This window comes from Falco naumanni, chromosome 4, assembly GCF_017639655.2.
Source record: "Falco naumanni isolate bFalNau1 chromosome 4, bFalNau1.pat, whole genome shotgun sequence".
NCBI classification, from domain to species: Eukaryota; Metazoa; Chordata; class Aves; order Falconiformes; family Falconidae; genus Falco; species Falco naumanni.
In genome coordinates, this window is record NC_054057.1 from 43,991,567 (window position 1) to 44,012,083 (window position 20,517).

General features: G+C 38.8%; 1 protein-coding gene across 2 annotated transcripts in view; it reads left to right on the plus strand.

Annotated features, from left to right (window-relative positions):
• Positions 1–20,517, plus strand: part of GPR158 (G protein-coupled receptor 158) — a 209,335-nt gene that overhangs the window by 130,602 nt on the left and 58,216 nt on the right. The gene's annotated exons all lie outside the window — the stretch shown is intronic.

Below are 20,517 nucleotides of genomic sequence, written 5' to 3' on the forward strand. Positions count from 1 at the left end.
TTAAGGAATATCATGTCCTTCATAGCTAATATACAGCATCCATGTGCTGATCTGTGTTTGAAATCTGAATCCACAGTAGATTTTTTTTGTAGTGGCATGACACAGTTCAGTAAGTTCTGCACCTTCTTGAGAAAAAAAAAAAAAAAAAACAAGCAAAGAGAGAAATATATCAATTCAATCAAAACTCGTACCAAAAATGTTTGGGGGGATTTCAAAGGTTAAAAAAAATAAATTTAGAAATTCCAAGGTGATATATATGGACAAAAAACATAGAAGAAAATAGAATGAAATGAAACTTTCTTTCATCACAGAAAAAGCTGCAAGTGAAAGAAAAGATTATTTTTATGTAGTTCTCTTACAGTATATCATTTATCAAACATACTAAATTATTTAAATCATCCACAATTTTCATTATTCTTTGATACTAATTTTTTAAATAAGTCAAGGTACTAGAGCCTTATTGCATATTGTTTAGTTAGTAAAAACAATGTAAAGAGAAAAAGGAAAGGATGCTAGTGAGAAAAAAGAATAGAGAACTTCGCCTCAAAAAAGAAAACACAGCAAAAAAAGTCTAATATAGCAACAGGGAAATGAATCCAGAATTGAGCAACCAAACAGTATAGAAATGAAAACAAGACAGAAGTGACATCTTGTACCCTGATACAGCACTGACTTTTCTCTCATTGTCACAATTACATGTTATAGAAGGTGTCTATAAAACCACAGATTGTACATTCAGTGCTTGTCTTTTGCTTGCATTCAATTATTTCTCACTACTCCTTGCAAGCTTTCTTCTCCTTTCCTAAACCACCACTTACATAATTGCAGAAGATAAATCTTTTATTCTTTCCTTGTGCTTCCTCTGTATTGACGTGTGGTTTCTCATCTCATATTTAAATTATGAACTCTTTGGTACAGGGATGTTTGGCATAGCTGTGCTGTGCACAGCAGGGTCCTGATCAATGGGTAAAGAATCACATTACAAATGGCTGTTACTAATAATAACAATTAAAGTGTTTAAAAATATTTTATTTAAAGGTGTGAGCAAGGACACATTTGATGGTGAATTTTTCGTTTTCTCAAAGGTCTGGTAGCATGCAACTGTTTTTATACTCTTAGAGATGATAGGTACTCTATAGGAATGATCTGAAAATATTTGATTTAGACTTTAAAAGATTAAGCGATAAAATTCTAACAGAAAAAAGCCTGATTCCAGTCCCATGTGGACTGTATTTCAGAACTAATCTACTAATTTCTATGGAGCTGCACCCAACTTGCATGACAAGACATTAGATGATAAATAAAGCAGCAGGGAATAGTAAGAAGAAAATCCATCACTCCCACTAGAGAGCCTCAATCTGTAGGATTTAAGATGACGGGGGGAACAGTGGGAATGCTTGCAATGCCAAAGGGCAAAAGCAAGAAGAGGTCCCAGTTTTACTCAAATGAATATTTCACTATTCTACTGAATAGTCACAGAACCATGAATTTGTAACTCAGATTTGTGAGTGTTTTAGGGAACTGACCTGACTGCCCTGGTGAACACGTTCAAGCATTGCATGTAAACGGGAGCAGTTCTGCTAGCACTGGTTGAGAACCGGCCAGCTTCAGATCACCAAGCTGCCTCACAGCTGGCATACTATTACAGATAAGGGTCTTTGAGCTCTCACACTAATCAGGGATTTAAAACTGCTTTTCCATGGCATGAGTGAGGTTACTCAGTCCCCTGGTCTGGCCTTGGTAGCAAGACTGGCTCCTACATGCTAACAGCTGAAGAGGGCTCAGGAGGGAGTTACACGTTGCATAGTTTGGCACTGGCATGAGTTAGGTGGCATCATCTGTATGCAGTGATAGTGCTGGAAGGGTTCAGATGCATGCTAGATTAGGCAAGGTTTTTGTGTCTCAGAGCGATGCACAAGTCTTGAAGTGAATATAGTCCTTTAAATGCTTTAAACCCCTTGGCAAGGAAGGACTACAGGTTACTTGTCACCTTCTCCTCTTATATATTGCAGATGATAGAAAGTCCTTGCTCTGCATGTCCAGTATGAGATTGACTCAAGGGTAAGGACAAAGGCAGTAATCCAAAAAGCAGGCAGAAGTAAGCCTAAGTAGTCATCTGGAATACCTGGAAACTTTATCAGTGTGAGGGTCACTGGTTTTAAAAGTAATCTGAAGGGCCGAATTGACTGGAAAATGCAAACCAGTCATAGCGTACATACACATTAATTCAGACACATTCTGCCTAAGTCAGGCTAGTGCACATGGGCAGATCGACTGTAAAGGCAGACCTTGTTCCTTGGGTGTGCTGAAATCTCGGTGCTTTATGATGGAGTAAATCTGTGTTATGAATTTCTTAGAGGAAGGCGGGTGCTGCTGCCATGGCTGGCTAACATTCACGCAGCAGCACATCACTGCTGCGGGTGTTTGCTGACTGAGAGCATTTTACAAAAAAGTTTGGTTCTACTTTGTGGTGTGTGTAAAATTTGGTGAAGAAACGTTTTTGGAAAAAGGGAAATCTTAATAGTTCTTTGTTTAACTTTTTTTCTATTAAATACATATTGATACTGCTTTTCCTGTATGATTAAAACTTCTTTGATCATTTTCACTGAAAGAAATGTTTAAACCTTTCACATGTGTATTCCAACAGGTATATTTTGGTATTTTGTATAACATATGCTGGTACTTGTGCAGACTATAATGACATTCAGGAAGAAAAGTAAAGGGAGTTTTGTTGGTACAAGGAAGTTCTTTCCACTTTTCCTTCAAGTATTCTTTCTTGTTTGGAGTTTTATCTTCCTTTTAAATTCGGGCATTTTCTACAGGAAAAAGTTAAAATGACCACTGTGTTTAAAGCTTGGAGCTATGATTTAATCTTTGAATCTCTTCCTCCATGTCAATCCGAGCGTGCAAGTTGTCACGTTAGTCACAGTCCAAAATAATGTTATATATTCCAGTAGTATGTTGTTAAATCTACTAGTCTTGCTTAATTTGTTAACTAGCCTAATTCTCTCAAATATAGCATGTATTGGGGTACGGAGCAAGCGTTCTCAATGCTCAGCTCACTCTCTTAAACTCCTAATCCAAAATCACCAGCATGCTGAACGACTGAAATGTTGTTTTGAAACTCAGGCAGAGCTTCCTGGCCCATGGAGTCAGCTAGTCCTTTTTTTCTGTCTTTACTGATGGCATTGCCATGAAATCTGTAAAGAACTTATCTGTAAAAGTCTGTGCACTGGGTTCTTTAGTCAGCTATTTATATCCATATTTATTAAACTTTTATCTACCTTCCAAGCATCGAGGCATATTTACATCTTTTAAATCATAATCCAGGTAAGTTACTGCCACAGTAGCAAGCACTCTATGTTCAAGTAATCACCAGTCATTGCTACGAGAAGAAAAGGCAAAATGCTGTCATAGCAAGTCTCTTAAAACCCTAAGAAACATTTATATTAAGCATTAATTTAACATAAGGCTGCGTATTGTATGCTCTATTTTATAAGGACCCAGGAATTTTGGAAGATAGCTGAATCAGAACATACCCTAAATACCTAAAATGTAAGTTTTAAGCTTAATATTTTAAGATTAACAGATTTAGTGTTGGTAATAATGAGGTCAGGCAAATTTCAGATGTTACCAAAAATATTTTTAAAATCTAAGTTTAATTTTTAGCTGATCTTTATGTAACTTCCCTGGAACCAAAAGACATGCCACACTCTTAGTGGTTTACAGGAAAATAAACTTGATCTGTTTTGACCCCAAGATGAGATACCTTTCTTGGGCTGCAGTTGCTACTCTTGGTTGTGGGAGTTACCAAATAATACGGAGCACTTCTTTCCTCAGGCAAGGTGTCTGCTCTGTTCAGGGCAAGTGCCGTCAGTGCTTGCTACATTTGGAAAAGAAACCTGTGGTATATTAGGCATTCCTCAAGTGTCTATAAACTGGGCTAACCTGATAACATCAAAAGCCTTTCATATCAAATGGCATAGTTGTGAAAAGCACTTATTTCTGTTTTGACTCTCCTGGGTGTACTGCAGACATCAGAGGTGATCAAGAACTTGTAGACATGAAATCTATATATATATATATATATATAAATAAATATATTTATTTTATAAAATTATATAAAATATATTTATTTATACAAAATATATTATATGGTATGAAATATATTTTATACCATAATTAGCATGTGTTATTGTTTATATTAATGACAAGGGCCTAGGTACAGACCAGATGAAACAAAAAAGCAGGTTGACAGAGAGAATTATTGAGCAGACAGTGAATTTGGGAAAAGCCATTCTCTTTTATTTTCAACAAATGAAAAAAAGAGGTTTGGAACCTTGATCTAACTTCAAGTAACTTTAGTCTTAACTGATTAAGTAATAGGTTACAGAACAGGAAAAAAATAAAGTCGCAGCCACTCAGAGTGAAAGAGAGAAAAAGAAATCAAGGACAGAGAAGCCCCTATTGCTAAACACTGAGTCATCTGTTGGTCTAGAGAGCATGGCAGACATTCTTCAGATTTTGTAGTTACCTAAGCAAGTTCAAATAAATGTGGTTTTTTTTTCCCCTCCATGTGTGTCTTTCATAAAGTAGATGAAATTTGTAGCATGATGCACTGAATCTGCTAGGTTAATTTCCTTAGACTGTCTAAAGTAATGCATTTTTCTCAGACATGTCACAAGCGATCCTGTCAAAATTTGCCTGAATGGGTTTGTTTTAACTCATAAATAGTTGTGATATATATAGTAAGTGTTCAAGAACCTTGAAGAAGAAGAAGGTCATGGCCTTCTGAGTACTCCCAGCTTCTCATCTAAATCTGGGTCTTGAAGTGTTTGTTTTGGCCAGTGTTTTATATCATTGCTATCTCTATCTATTTTACCAGCCTGACATCTCTTTTAAATAATTGCAGTGTTTCTCCCTGGCCCCTGGAGTTGGTTATTTTGGTTTCTGTTCACCTTCTTATTCCTAGTTCAGATGACAACTGTTCATGTTGCTCTTAAATAGATTGTTCTTCTGCTTTTATGCTGGTTTAATTGTACAGTTGTGCATCCAACAGCCCAAGCAGCTTGGTAGGGAGGATGGAGAAGTAACTTCATAGGAGTAAATAATTGTTGTTAGATGCAGAGGAATGCCTAGCAACAAAATGCAGTAGAATATGCGTCTCCTGGTAGATGGTGGGCCTTTTCTTTGATAAAGGGGTGAAAGGTTTGGAGGACTCCCCCTGTGCCTAGAAATGAGTGAAGCATTTGAAGAAAGCCACCTTCTGCTGTTTCTTGATCTGTTAATGAATGCATTTTGTGGACCGTGCAATCAAGATGTGTCAGGAATGCAAATGAGAGATCTTGCCCTGGAAGACTGGTGTATCTAATGCTTTATTTTTACAGCTGCAGCAACAGGAGGTTAGCTAATCAATGAGCTATTTTGGTCAGTGTCTCTGAAAGGAGGAGACCAAAGATGATTGAATAGTTAAGCCATTAGCAGGGAATGTGTTTCCTAGCATAGCTTCAGTTTTTATCATGGCAAGTCTTTGAAGGACTCAACTTACCGTAGTGTTAGACATTGCAACTCCAAATTGCAGTGCCTGGGTTTGGTGCCTTCAGGTCAAGTGAGGTACTCTTTACGTTAGAGGGCTGTGCACGCAGTCAGAGACACAGCAGCCAGCACGCCTGCTTTGCTAGCTTACGGAGCTGGGCGTGCTGAAGAGAGAGGGCTTTGTGGTTTGCAATCTGCCTGCTTTTTGTCCATGGGGAAACGCCTTCCTTCACAAAGGCCTGCAGTTTTGAACCCTCTCTTCAGGTGCATCATGCAAGCCTTACTTTCTTCCCCGAGTATAGATGGTAAAACCCCCAACCTATAGATAGCTTTTTTATTCAATATCCCACTTGTTAATATTTTGGTTCTGGATGTGACACTGGGGTTCAGTTCCCCTCTGTGGCTCAGAGGATACAAACTTGTACCACCCTGAAGAGAGCGTTAGTGATTTGGCTCTGAGATGCTGCAGCATGAGGAGTGTTCAGCCTCTTGTGCTGCTATTGTTCCAGTTCACGTTGCTTCATTAAGCAGTAGTAAATGGGTGTTAGCACAAATACTAATCTAACGCTACAGTGTAGCAGGGAAGGTATTTTACCTACTGGTTAGAAGGGAGAGACCTAGCTTCTAATACCTACTCCAATAAATGCTTAATTTATTTTTAGGTATCAGCAGTGAGATATGGACCTCAACTGTTTTCGCTGGAAAAACACGGCTTGAAGTTGATTGTTTTCCAGGTTAAAGTATTAACTGTTAAGAACTTTCTTCAGAAACTGGCCAATTGGTGCACTGAGGACAGGTGTGCTGTTTTGTCTAATCCTACTAAATTTTCAAAATAATAAAAAATTGGCTCCTCTGTTTTCCTATCCACAATTTATTTCTCTACAGCTATTTTACATATATTTACATATATGAAATCAAAGGCAATTTTAATCACAAGAACCCAAACCCTAAGTTGCAGAGAAAGCATAGTTCAGCAAAACAAACTGCTGGTCCTAATGCTGTTCTGGATGTTTGAGTTCAAATATTTAGGACCTGAAAAAACATCTTGCCATGTGAGAGAGAGGATTAAAGTTTTTAATGACAACAGAAACAGATGTGACAAGATAAAGATACGTGCATCAAATACAACCTTACATCTCAAATGTAAACCACAATGTTATTGTGGTTTATTTGTTTCTTTTTAAAAAAGAAGTTGCCCATGTCTGATAATTAAGAATTCATGAATATGTTCACTTATGTATTTGCCAGTGTAGTTTTATGGAGAAGATGTATGCAAAGGTTAGCAAATGCATTATTTGAAAGATGAGATGTGCCTATTATCCCTTAGGGGTTTTACTGTCGCTGCTTTTTGAGATGATGAGCAGCAATACAGATCATTGAAGTGTCATGAAACTTTGTTTTCCAGAGGAGAATTTATTACCCTTAGTTTCCCTCAGTCAATGGTTTCACATTGTGCACCTTCCCCTTCACCTGACTCCTCTCTTTCCTTGCACTATTGTACTTCAAGCTTCTCACCAACTGCTGAATGACCTCCACAGACTCTTTTATTCAAGCCCACATGCAGTTTCCTGAAGATCTGCTCCAAGATCCATCCTTCCTACTTTCCACTTCCATGCAGCATTTCCAAGGGGAGATTTCTGTTCTGATTTGTTGCTCTCTTTAGTTGATTGCCACCTACATGTGTTGAAGCGTTTGAAGACTGCTCTTTCAGAGTTGAGTTTGTTGTTCTTGTACTATTAAAGAAATATTCTTTCTGAAGTCTGTAAAAATGAATTCTTCTCAGGCTTTTCTGAGTTCATCCAGCTACGTTGCTGATACGTTGCTTGAGATGGCTAGTCTGTGATCATTGCTTTTCATTTTAAGACTTTTGCATTTTTCTTCTGTACTGGTGCTGACACCTGTCCATTCAGAACATAGCCCTCAATAGCTAATGTCCGTGTTACTTTCATTGCCATCTTTTTTCTGTGTTTCTGCATTCCCTGGTGGTTACCTTGAAATCCACAAAACATACCTTGTGGTTTAGGCCCATTTCTTTCCAAATCAGTTGAATTGTCCTAGTTATTTACCTCCTTTGAGACCCCCAGTTTAAAATAGTAGTAAATATTAAATTAGGCTAAATAGTTCTGAAGCCTTTTCCAGCTTGTTCTCCTCTGTTGCATTTTAGATTTGAAGGATGGGCTTTACGTGGTCTTCCAGGTTACTCTTTGCATGTAAACTCATTCGAAAAGGAGAGTGCTGAGAGTGCTGAGAGCTGTGGGTAAAACTTTGGAGTGGGTATCTGCAGTGCAGGAGGTTTTTTGTTAATTTTAACTCTGAACCCATTTAACCTTAGGTTCCCTTTATAGTCTGTGGAGAAAAGAAGGCGCCTCTGGAGGACAGTGCTTGTAACTCACCTTAGGTGCCTGTAGAAGGATGTTGTGAGTTGTCCTCTGCCTGTGATGCTCCCCATTGAATACAGCGTAAGGCTTAAACTGACCGTCTTGGACTTAGGTATTTCACTTGTCTTCCCTAGCTCAAGTGTGTGGAAGCTCCACTCCAGACTTCTATTCCCTATAGAAATACAGGGATTTGAGTATCAAATCATCCTACTTGAATGTGGTGAAGGAGGGTATATATTGAGAATATGACTCGCTCACCTACCATGTGAAGGAATGTTTTGTGGCTCATGCAGATGTCCCATGAACCCTTCTGAACTGAAAGTGTATTTCAGGGTTGCTTAGGATTGCAGGAGACATACTGATGAAGTTCTGTGTTGCTTTTTGTAAAGAAGAAAAACATCAGCACAGATGTACTTGAATTATGCTGCTATTTTGGAATCAATGTGCTGTAGAAGTGGTATGAAAAGTAACTTTTGAAAGAGAATAATGATTTTTCAGGCAAAAAAGAAATCACAAGGAAAGCACCAAATTATTTCTATATATAACTATTAATACAAGCATGTGATTAATTTTATATGTGCAAACACACAGAGACATACATGTCAACGGGAGAATGGATTAGGAAATGTCTCTGTTTGTAGAACTTACACTTAAAAAAATTTATTTAAAACTGTCCCCCTCATAGGCACGCATATACCCATAAACACAGAATAAAATTCTGCAGCACCATAGTGTCAATATATATCTGTAGTCTATGGGATATCAAAGTTTTGTGAAAGCATTTCAGTTTTGCACCATTCAAGTATCTATTCGATACTGCTTTATTTAAGAATATTTTCCTCCTCTGAAGCTCTATGACAGGAGAAGTAGAACTCATATATCTCCTGAGACTTGCAAGGACTTGAGAGGCTTGTGAGTCAGACTTCTGCAGTTAAGGGTTAAGTGTGCCGGTTAAATTCCGTGAGAGATAGGAAATCATATCTCTAAAAGAGTAAAAATGTTATTGAATAATTGATCTGGCAGTATATTGCATGTGCATGGCAAGGAATGTAAGGGTCCAGCTATATCTGAATTAAAATTCAGATGCCAAGAGCTGAGAGCTCCTACCTGAAAGAGATGCTTTTCTAGAGTCTCAACTCCAAGCACTTCTTAGGTAGCAAAAGCAGTGGTCAGAAATGTGGTAGATGTTTTACAAGCCTAGACAAACGGCAGCCCCCGTGACAACAAACATGCAGTAGCAGAATATATTTCTATTGTGTTTTCAATGGCCGACTGACATGAAAACAGGAGGACGGGAATTGTGCTGCAGTCTTCATTCACCTGCACCTTGGAGCTGAAATGCAGCGAGGAAATACAAAGCATGTTTCCTTGTCTGTAGTCCTTCCAGTAATCTCAGCTGTTCTCTAATTATAGAGGTGATTGAGTTTTTTCTTTTCTGTCCATGCTTAAGCACCAGAATGGCAGAAATACATCACAAATGATAAGCTCTGTGAAGAAAAAGTTGCTAATGAAAATCTGGAGGAAAAGAGTAAGAAGAACAGTGACTTTCCATGTGACCGGGGCAGTATTCCCACTTACACATTTATCACATTCACTTTGCCTTTATTAGGCCATTACTGAACTACTGCTTTGCAGCATCCCTGAGCCATCCGAAGGTAAGTGACTTACCTATGGATGTGTCCGTGTTTCCAGAGAGGGGGGCCCGTAGTGCACGTGCTACGCTCTGTGCAGAGGAGGGCTGGTGCTGCAGGCTGCTCTGCTCCAGTGCTGCAGAGAGGAGTGGAGCTGATTTATGCTGTTCTTTAAGGATCACCTAGAGATCGTATGTGACTGAGAGAAAATCTCTGAAGAGTCTGATCATTTTGAATACAGAAATTTACTTTGCTAAAGTTGTTTTAATTTCTCAGTCATAATAATTTATCAATATCTGCTCAACACTGCACAAATATTTTTCTTGCCTGGATTTATAGAAAACATTTTTTTTTTTCCTTTTGACTAGAGCCAAAGAGCATGAGCAGTCTGGCCCTCTTAGCCAGGCGAACTGTCTACAATATTTTTTGGAAGGCAACAATATTCATTTCTGTGTGATAGGAGAACTGTAAGAATGCCACTAGGAAGCAGAATAGAGTTTCTTTTCTATTTCTGTTGTTTCTACTATGGAGTGTATTTTGAGTTTGCACCTGTGGCTGGTTTCTTCTGAACTTTGTTAATCACCTGTGATTAATTAATTATGTTAATGACATAATTTGCATTATGTCGTTAATATATATAATATGATTTGCATTATATACGGATAATATAGATCTGTGAACAGTAGGATCATAGATATTGTTATCAGAGTATGTCACTAATTTTCTCGGTTCATCCAGTTACCTTTCCACTGAAGCTGACAGCTTTAGTTTACCTAAGGCAGATTTCCCAAATGGGCGTTTGTTCTTGGTTCGGGAACATTAAGAGGTGGCATGTTCCCACCACTTTCTCTGGAGGTTTGTCACACTGTGGCATTTGGCTTGTCCCCACTGCTGTTTTTGCTACAGGTACATGAGCTGAAAATGAAAAGTCGATAGTTCCAGCAGTGACGTCTGCACTAAACTAATCAGCACTGGCTGGATTGAGATGTCTGGCTGGTATTTTGTGGAGAGAGGTTTTCTAAATTACTGGTTATCAAAATAAATACCAACAAAAACTTTCCTGCAGAGGGTAACAGCCAGTTCTGTCCTCCTCTTTGCTGTGTTTTAGCATGATATTTTAAAAGACCTAGTCTGTCCCTATTATCTTTTCCTCGTAATCATCTTAAAAGTCAGTGTCAGTAAAATTTCTACCCTTGGCTCATGAACCTGCCCAGTGTGTAGTTCAGAGAGAGCATGCAGCCAGGAAGGACATATTTCTGAAGAACCTAAACTGTCAGGGAGATTTTTTTCTCACAAATTTGATGTTAAATACTTCACTGGCTTTGTTAGATTAAGGCCAGGAGATAAAGTACTTTTGGAACTCTAAATAGCTGCATGTTTTCTTTTTCCCAGGGGGGAGTCACTCTTTGAAAATACATAAAACTCCCTCTCTGCAGTGTATATTTGTGGGGATTTCAGCCATATTGTAATGAAATGAAAAAGTCTGTGTGAGTCTGTTTTATGATCTGTGTCTTGCATTAAGTGTACTTGACAAGTTGCTCTGAATAATTCAGCTTATAATGTCTTGAGTTAGCGGCAGCTCTTGCAAGATTTATTTTAATATATAGTACTTCACCATTATGCTTTTTAAAGTTTCCTTTTTTTAAAAAAATTGCAGACGTGGTCTTAAAATGAATTGGTAGATTTCCTTTGTTTTTAATAAAATATTTTATTGCATATTACAATTCTTCAGTCATAAAATAAAACTAGCATATTTTTAACCCCGTCGTTAAAACATTTCAAGTATTTGGCAAATGACTGTGCTGAATAGGTATCTGAACTTGTTCATTAGAGGTGTTTCAGCTCTTTAAAATGTTTTTCCTTCGGCTTGTTGGGTGACCACATCTTTGTTAAGAAAGGATGATAGTAGTGTATCCAATAAGAAAGTTGTTAGGATTTTTTTCCCCCTCACATACGAAGTAAGTAAACCAGGACATTCAGTTGACTGTTGTTATTTACCCAAGTGGCATGTCACACTGAAAAAAATGTATATGGACAGATGAAAGAAGTAGTTGGATTATAAAAGTTAACTGGTGGAAGAAGGAAATATTTTAGAAGGTATTTTGGTTTTACAAGTTCTTTTGATTTTCCACTTTCATAATTTATATTGGCATAAACAGTTTGTGAAGTATGCCTATATATACGTACCTGTTGCCTAGATAAAACGTTCTGATTAAATTATTTCTATGAATTTTGAATTACATTTTTGGGACGTAATTCAAACCATGAAAATAGCAGCTTTGAATGGTGAAGTAGCTTAACTTCTCCTCTATGTTTCACTTGTGCTTTTCTCATCCTCGGCATACATGTGGCTGGAGCCCTGAATGTCCCACCTGCTCATCTTTGCTTTTAGTGTTGCTGCAGGCAGAGCATATCTAATAATCTTCACTCAAAACCTGACTGCTTGATCCGGAAACCCATATTTTCACATATATTTAAATATTTAACTGGAATGTAATCCAAGGCCTTTGTGTATAAGTTTAAAGAGATGAAACATCAAATGAAAGCGTACGGGAGGTCACTGCGATCTCTACTGTTCTTAACACTTGCAGCTCTTTTTGAAGACAAGGAGCCAGATATTTTTTAAATGTTTGGGTGGTTGCCTTTTATTGAAGCCAAAGGCTCCTAACTCCCTGGCTAGCTCCTAAGTATCTTTAAAACCAGATCAATGATTATATATTAATTTTGTGCTTCAGGGCTGTGGCTGGTGACCTACCTGAGTCAGGAAAAACATTTTTCCCTGTGTGCAGAGTTAGCCACGTGGATTCTGGTAGGCTTTGAATTTTCAAATACAACAGTTGCTTCTGTTTTTAAAAACCTTGTTTAAACAGATTTTAAACCTTCTGTAGTAATGTGTTGATTTCAGTGGAAATTTCTGATGTCTAGCCAAGTCCACATCTGCCCAGCTTGAAGTCTCCAAACCGCTGAGATCAGCCAGCTCTAAAGTCTTCAGGGACTGACTTCTCAGGCTGTTCAGGCTGCTGTTAGGGTAACTGTGTTAAAGAATGTGAGGCTGTCAGAAGTGAGCCAGTATGTGTATGAGGCAGACATACATAACAAAGGTGGAGAAATAACTGGCACATGAAAGCAGATGGATAAGAAGATCCATTGGGCCAACCAAGCCCTTCCTGTTTGGACTCCCCGAAAAATATGTATTTGGTGCTTTTGCTTTGTGGTGGTGGTAGAGCAGAAATACATTTGAAGGAGAACAAGGAAAGAGTAGTATACAATTCAGCCTTTATTTTCTCTTCTCTCTTAAGATGGGATGTGAGTAGAGCTGTTATATAGGTATCTTTTTTTTTTTTTTGGTCTTAGATTTTTCAGTGTTAGTGCTACGCCTTGTCATGGTCTCAGGGGAACTTCTAAGCTTCAGAATTTCTCTCTGTCTTGTACTGGATGCTGCAGGAGCATCCAGTAACTCACAGTGATCAGAAAGACACCTTTCCTGAGCAAGCATTTGCCTCCAAGAAACTGGATTTGCCAGAACTCCAATAGCTCAGTGACTATAGCTCCTTAGGCTGGGACACCTAATACTTCCTGAGGGATGATGTTTTACTGGTTTGGGATCACCACTCCTTGGGTTAGTACCATTGAAATTTCTTTGTATTTGAGACCTTTAGAGTTAAAAGATAAGTAGTTTATCCTATTACAATGATAAAGTAGGCATTAATTTCTCTGTTTGGAGATAGATACAGAAAATGTATGTGATAACCTGTCTCATGATCTAGCTTGCTTTCAGGGTGATTTCTGTTTGCCCTCAATTCCACGGATGGTCCCGACAGCTGTCTGGGGCAGGGGTCTAGTCCTTTCGGTAAAACTAGTCTGTACGCATTTCTTGCCCCAAAAAGGGTACAGACTTAGCGTGTTGTTTTCATTTGTATCCCCTTCCTCTTGCTGGTTGTGAATTCACCCTTGGGGAACCCTACAGACCTTATCATTTCTAACTGATTCAGCCAGAGTGTCAGCTGAAGTCTCTTATAAACTAAGTGTTTTCTGAACAAGTTTTAGCCATTATTAGGAAAAACCTCAGAATGTTCTTCTATACTGTTTGGGCCTTGCAGGGCATAATACTTCATTTATTGTGAACAAATCCATTTAGAGTGCAAGCATGTCTCTTTTTAAAGACATTGTGGATTATATGTTAACTTTTTGTTACTTGACTTTAGAATACTGTTCATTAGGCCAATGTAAATAGGAACAGTGAAGCTGGATCATTAGTAATGCTAAGTACAGGCTAAAATTTATGGCAAATAAATGCGTTTTCAGGCCATGTGCTCAGGTCACATATAAGTGAATATTACCAGAGCTGGTAGGATCTGTGACATGTCAGTTTTACTCTTCAAATTGGAGGAAAGGCGTGATGGCATCTTGGACATCATGTGGACATTTATTTTCCTCAAAATAACCTATTCAGAGGTGCCCTGTCAAGCATTAGCTACAATCTGCCTTATGAACAGGGGAAAAAAGAAGAAGAGATAAAATAGCTGAAGAGATATCAATAAAAAGGCATTCAAAGTATGCAGTCTTGTGTCAAACCAGAATGATCTTGAAGGTTCTGTTTGCTTAATCACCAGATAAATCTCTCAGGAGGCTAAATGAGCTCCACTGTAAAAAATATGTTCCATAAGGAACTTTAGAGATCTGCTGTTACTGCCTGATGGGGATGAATCCAGAGTATAATAAAATTTAGCAATAGCAAAGCACTCTGATGAATAAAGTTCTAGAAGTCTGTCCTTGTATTTTACACCAGTGCTGGTGGTTATGTGCTTATACTGCGTTGTAGACTTCCAAAAGACTTCACAGGCAAGACATGTCTTTGGTGATACACAGGCAGAACCATAACAGATGTTTTAAGACAGGCAATGGAGAAAACCTATTTACAGTTGGAAGTATAGTGAGAGAGCAAAGAGGATTTCAGTAGGCGGAATTTCAAGCTGGACTTTGTGTGGGCAGCTATGAAAAACTTGTCTTATTTTATGAACCCGGAAGTTCTTAAATGGCTGTAATTGTTGTGACATACATCTTACCTGAAATGCATTGCCCTCAGCAGCAGAGTGCCTCAATGCTGTGTGCTGTGGAGTTGGTTCAGCTCCAATTCAGAGGCAAGAATAAAACCTACTGAGTAGTTACTGTGGTTTCCTGCAGCAACTGTGTGCTTTATAGAGGCATCAAGATAATGGTGCAGCACAACTCTTCTTAAAAATTATGAAATTTGCAAGGATAACAGGGTTTGATAATACTGTGTGTCCACAGGCCTATTAAAATAAAATGTTATGGCTTAAAAAGCACATGTGGTTTGAAAAAATGAGACAGAGATGGAAGGAAGTGTACTTTCATAGTTAGCTTAAGTATATATTCAGCAGTTATCATACCTCTAAAATGTTTCATGTAGTTGCACTGGAAATATTTGTTGGTAGTGCAGGATTGGATAATGAGTTCTGCATTCACTAATATTTAAGCAGATGCTTTGAGCTGTGACTCATGTTTCGAACAGTGGTATGTGGTGCCCGTAGTGTACACAGGCTCGTGAATGCCTTCATTCATGCCCATCTGTTAACATGGCAGTGTGCCCACATACAAGTGGATTGGTCCCTTTTCTAGAAAGCATAGTGCCAGACTGTTATGAGTTTGGATGGCAAGCTTATCTAACATTGCAAACATTGCATCTCTGTTGCAGGAAATCCCTTCTCAGTATTAGGAATGAAGCATTAATAGGTGACTTGATGTACTAGGTTACCCTGGAGGATATTTTATGTGTTGAAAGAAACTACTGAAACATGGCAGAAGAAAGAAGACTGCCCATCTCAAAGCACAGCAGGATACCGAGAGGAAGCATCTGATGGCTTGTTCCGTAGCAGAATTGCCTAGAGACAGCCCAGGACAGCTATTGCAGTCAGGCAAGGGCAGATGGTGCTGGGCAGTGGAACAGATCAGATGGATCTCTTCGCAGTATCTCCTAGATGCTTGCTAATGGAATTAGCCCAAAAGGCATTATCTTAAATGGCTGTGTCATGTCCTGTATTGAACTGTGCAGAGTACTTGCAGCGAATTCTGAAGTTAAATGAAGTAGGTAGTTTTCCTGTAGAGCTTTTTGGATGAACTGGCACAATTTTGAAAGAAATCTGATTATTTGAAAATGAGAAAAAAAATTAATAATTTTGCATTGCTTTTATCTAAAGTAGGTGACTTTCAACCTAGGATCCATAAGCAGATCATGCTGATGCTGAAATTCTAAGCTCTGTGTCACATTTTGATGTATGTAAAAAGGATAACATCCCTGCCCAGAGCACTTGGAACTATATGATCTTTAAAGGTCCCTTCCAACCCAAAACTTTCTATGATTCTGCCACTGAGGGCACAAATAAGGAGTTCAAAAGTGAACACTTTGGGACTTTTTTAGCTAAGGTCCTCCTCAAAAATTTTCATGTTTAGGATATGTAGCACTGAAAATTCTGTGTATTTTTAAATATATTTGTTCTTTGACTTCTGATCTTTTGAGACATTATAGTGTTGTCCATTCTCTCTCAACATGGAATATAGAAAGATGATTGAAAAGTGAAATGAGCTTTTGATCTATTCATGTGACTTTTATGGATTAAGAAGCAAAGTAAAAAGCAACTTCTCTTAAATACATTACAAAATTGTTAAAGCTGGCTGCACAGTGTTTGGCTTAGTCCTCCTAATGCAGATTATTAATTAACATACACTGAAGCAAGTTACTGAAAATAAATGCTTAAGTACCTTTCTAATCAGTGGAGATGCATATTTGAAGCCTTTAAGCCAAGATTCTGTCCAAGTAACTGAAGTCCTGCACTTCTTCAAGGTTCTTCAAGATACCTGCCTTTATCCATGGGTTATCTATGGAATTCACATTAGTAGGGAAGATCTACTAGTCGCCTACAGTGTGGATAGAAATTATAGGCCTGATTTAGGCAGACTGAATCCCTTGGGAGTACTAATTAAAATATTTTTGCCTGGATCTGATGATCAAGGTGAAGGGCAAAATTAATCATCTTTTTTTCTTTACAAGGTACACAGTAAAGTTAATCTGAAAACCAAAATAATATTAAGTATTGCTCACTGTTAACATTATAGGACTCTGATAGGGTGGATTTTTTTTTCCTTTAAGGAATCCTTCTAAATGCTGTATATATTTTAAGAAGCAATGGCACTGAACCTATAAAACTAATTACTTGCTCATTTTTTGTGAGGACAATGTTTGTTACACTTTTGAACATGAAGTGGTTCAATGTTAGTTCTGTTAGCACTTTTACTGTCCTACCTGTCCTGATAACAAAAATTTGCTGTAGTGGGTGAGGTGCCTGTATTGACTTTAGCCCTTGTCTTTAGAGAGCGTCTGTGTCCGTTCATCGCGTCAGCTGAACAACTGAGCTGGCTGATCGCTGTGTCAGCAAGCTAAGGCTCTCTTCCATGTCCGTAACTCTCCAGCTCTAAACACACTTGACAGTTAGCTGGTGACCTTAGAAAGTCTTTTCATCCCTGACTCCCCAAGTGGTAGCGTGACTACTGGGACAGTGTTTTGGCAAGGGTAATGATAGCTTAAAACACATTGAGGTTAAAAGCAAACATCTAAATGCATTTGTCCGAATGACAAAGATGAGCCACAGTTTATGAAGTCTCACACATAGCTGCAGTAACTGGTACATGAACAGGCACTGTTTGACTTCTCTTCTTCTCATTTCCAAACATTCTTTTCCCCAGGTCTTTGTTGTTCAAGGAACAGAAACTGATGTCTAGTATTTAAATGGATTTCAGGAGCTGGCAAAACAGGGGATATCACATTTCCTTATGTACAGTAAATAGGTTTTGTGACATCCATCAGCAAAACCTCTAAGAGTTTTTAATGAGATTTATGCTGCTGTCATGGTCTAATGCTTTATAAAAGCAAAAAGGGAAAATGAATTATTGTCAGATTTTTGGTGGGCAGAGTAGTCTCTTAGAACTTCAGAGGGATTACCTTGTTCTGCTGAGAGAAGCCTGGGTGTGTGGGTGAATCCTCTGCTCACCCTACACTCCTAGCTGGAGCTCAGCAACCCTTTGCTGCATATTGTTTGTCACTTTAAGGCAAGCTTATCTCTGGGAATAACAGTAGGGAATAGGAGTTTGGTAACCAGAAGTTAAAAGAGCCTGGTATGAAACAAAACCAAGACTTCTGTATGTTATGTTTCTTTTTTGTTTGTTTTTTAGCTAGGGATGGTGAGAGATGGAGTGCAGCAGCCCTCCAGATCTATTTAAATCAGTTCGATATTCTCTGCAAGAATGTGGTTCCACTAAGATGAAAAGCTTGAGCATGGCTTTTGGTGTACCGAGCTTCCAGGGCAGTGTTTCTGTAGCCCTTGGCTCCAATCCATTAAAGATTATTCGGTTTTAAAATTGTGCCACTAAAATTCACTGTGCTTTCAAGAGACCTAATGCTGACAAGAGCTTAGAGAGGGCAGTCACCTGAATATCCCGGCAAGCCCTGATGGGAATGGGAATGACACATTTGTAGAGTAACCTTCCGAAAAACCTAAGAAGCAAGCAAAACATAGGTATAGTGATTCTTGCTGTTCAAAGCCAGACCACATGCAAGTTACAGACTAATAGGTAGAAATGGATTTTGGCCCTTGGGAGAGCACTGTAGCTGTTCTCCGTCATGTAAACACAGGGAGACACAAAAGGGAACCAAACTTGAATCAAGTCTTACTTCTGCAATGTACTTGACGACTGGGCGAAGGTGTAGTTAAAATGGGTCTGCACTCAAATGGGAAAACAAGAACAGTTTTTGTCAACAGAGGCTTGCCTCTGCAGCCTTTGTGGTGAGCCGCCATGTACCAGCTCACACCGTGCTGCATTTGAAGTGATGTTTTCTTGGTTGATAGCTAGCCAAATGCCTCAGCTGCTCATACAAATGGTTCAATGCAAATCAATGAGATTTTCTAGACACAAGCAGTTAATATTTCAACAAGCAACTGCAGATAAAATTGCTGTGTCAGATTGCATGGCAGAGAGAGCTGTTGCCCTTGTTCAGAAAATTCTATGCCTGAAGAGTTTTCAGACCTTCCCCTTTCAATCATCTGAAAAATTCTGCTTTCAGATCAATTTTGAAATGTTTGGAGTCTCCGTATGCCAGACTTTTTTTGACGTTGTTTTTCTAGTTTGGAAGAATCAGAGATGGAAAAAAGGGTGTTTTCTACCCCTTGACAAACCTCAGGAGGCAGGTTACTGCTACAGACTCCGCTCGGGTTCTGCAGTTGTCGTAACGTGTATAACTGTATATTAGGATAAGAGGTCATTACTGTCATTCAGGTCTTTCAGAGAAACTTCCTCCTGGATCCTTAATTTACACAAGCATGTTCATGCATGTGTGGATGCATTTTGGGTTTCCAGCTGATTTCCCAAGGAGAAGTGGGCTTTTTGCTGCATGCTGTTCCCTTCTCAACATGCAGAATTTGACAGATTCCCAGAAAATGTCTGCCTTGAAACATGTCAGTATAATAACAGTGAAGAAAGCAGATTAAATTTTGCACCATGGTTTGATTCAACAAACCATACTTTTTAAAGAAATAGCTTGATTCTGCTGTTAAAAAAAAAAAAAAAAAAAATAAAAAAAAAACCAAACCACAAAAACCCACATGCCAGCAAAGCACAGCAGCTTCTTCTATCTCAGCCCACATGTCTGCCATTTTTGCCCCTACTCTCCTAAATATGTCTGTGTCACCCAAAGGACATAGTCCCGGGCTTTTGGCCAATATCCTGGGTTTGAATTCCCACATAGAAAAGCATTTACTTAGGAAAATAATATCATGTGGCAGCCGGTAGGCACAATACTACCTCTGCTGCCAGAATGTACTGACTCTAAATGAAGCTGTGGCAGATGGCCTGAAATGTTTCAGTGCTTTCTTTCTCTAGACCAGGATTACCCAATTAATTTGTACTACAGTGCATTGAGTTGTTCTACCAGGTTCTGTTCAGTTGGGTGGGATGCGCTGGATCTAGCTTTGTTGGACCAAGCAGGGTCTGCAGGTGGGGTAAGGGCAGGATACAGCCAAATCCCTGGGATCTCAGGCTCCTGGTGGGGCTGGAAAAGTGGGAAGGAATATGGGATCATCCCTCAGGACACCAGGGACAGCGTCTGTTGGAACAAGAAGAAATGGGCTCCTCTTTCAGATCCTGACTGAGTCCACCATTTGAGCAGCCCTGTTTTAGATAAGGGTGGCATTTTATTTGGTAATGATCCTCTTCTGTGCACTATACCTGCAGAAGTAGCTTTATGTTACTGTTTATTGAGTGCTCTCCTCATGCATGGTACTTAGTAGACAAAGCAAAAGGCTGCTAAGACCTTTCTGTTGTTGCAGTTAGAGAAATCCATTAGTGAACGGAAAGGTTATTTTCATTAAGTGGGTGATGTGTAGGGAGATTTGGTATAGCTTAGGGAAAATATCTGTGGAAGAACAAGGAGGAGTCAAATATGACATCAAGATTTTGGGGTTTTGGTCAGAGAGAAGCTGCTACATTTTTAGTGTGGCAGAATATTTGGCAGAGAAAAATTAGCTGCTATCATTTTGCTAGGTTTATTAGAAATTACTTTGAAGTGTAACCTAGTAAATACAGTCCATCAAAACAGAATTAGGCCAGCTGCATATTACTGGAATAGCTCAAGGAAAATGTCCTTGTCTGTTCTATCCTCTTCTCTGGGTACATGTTTTCACTCAGTTAAGAAAAGTCAGTGGAATTGCATTTAAAAGTGTTGTCACTTCACAGTCTGTCACAGGGCTTTTGCCAGCTCCCTTCAAAAGGAGTTGGTGCCTAGAACTGTGCCAGCTGGTTGATCTGATCATCCCATCACTTTACTAGAAAATCTAAATATACAGCAGTACGAGCTGAAATATGTCTGCTGTCCTGTTTTGCAACTATTCTGCATTTGAATGAAG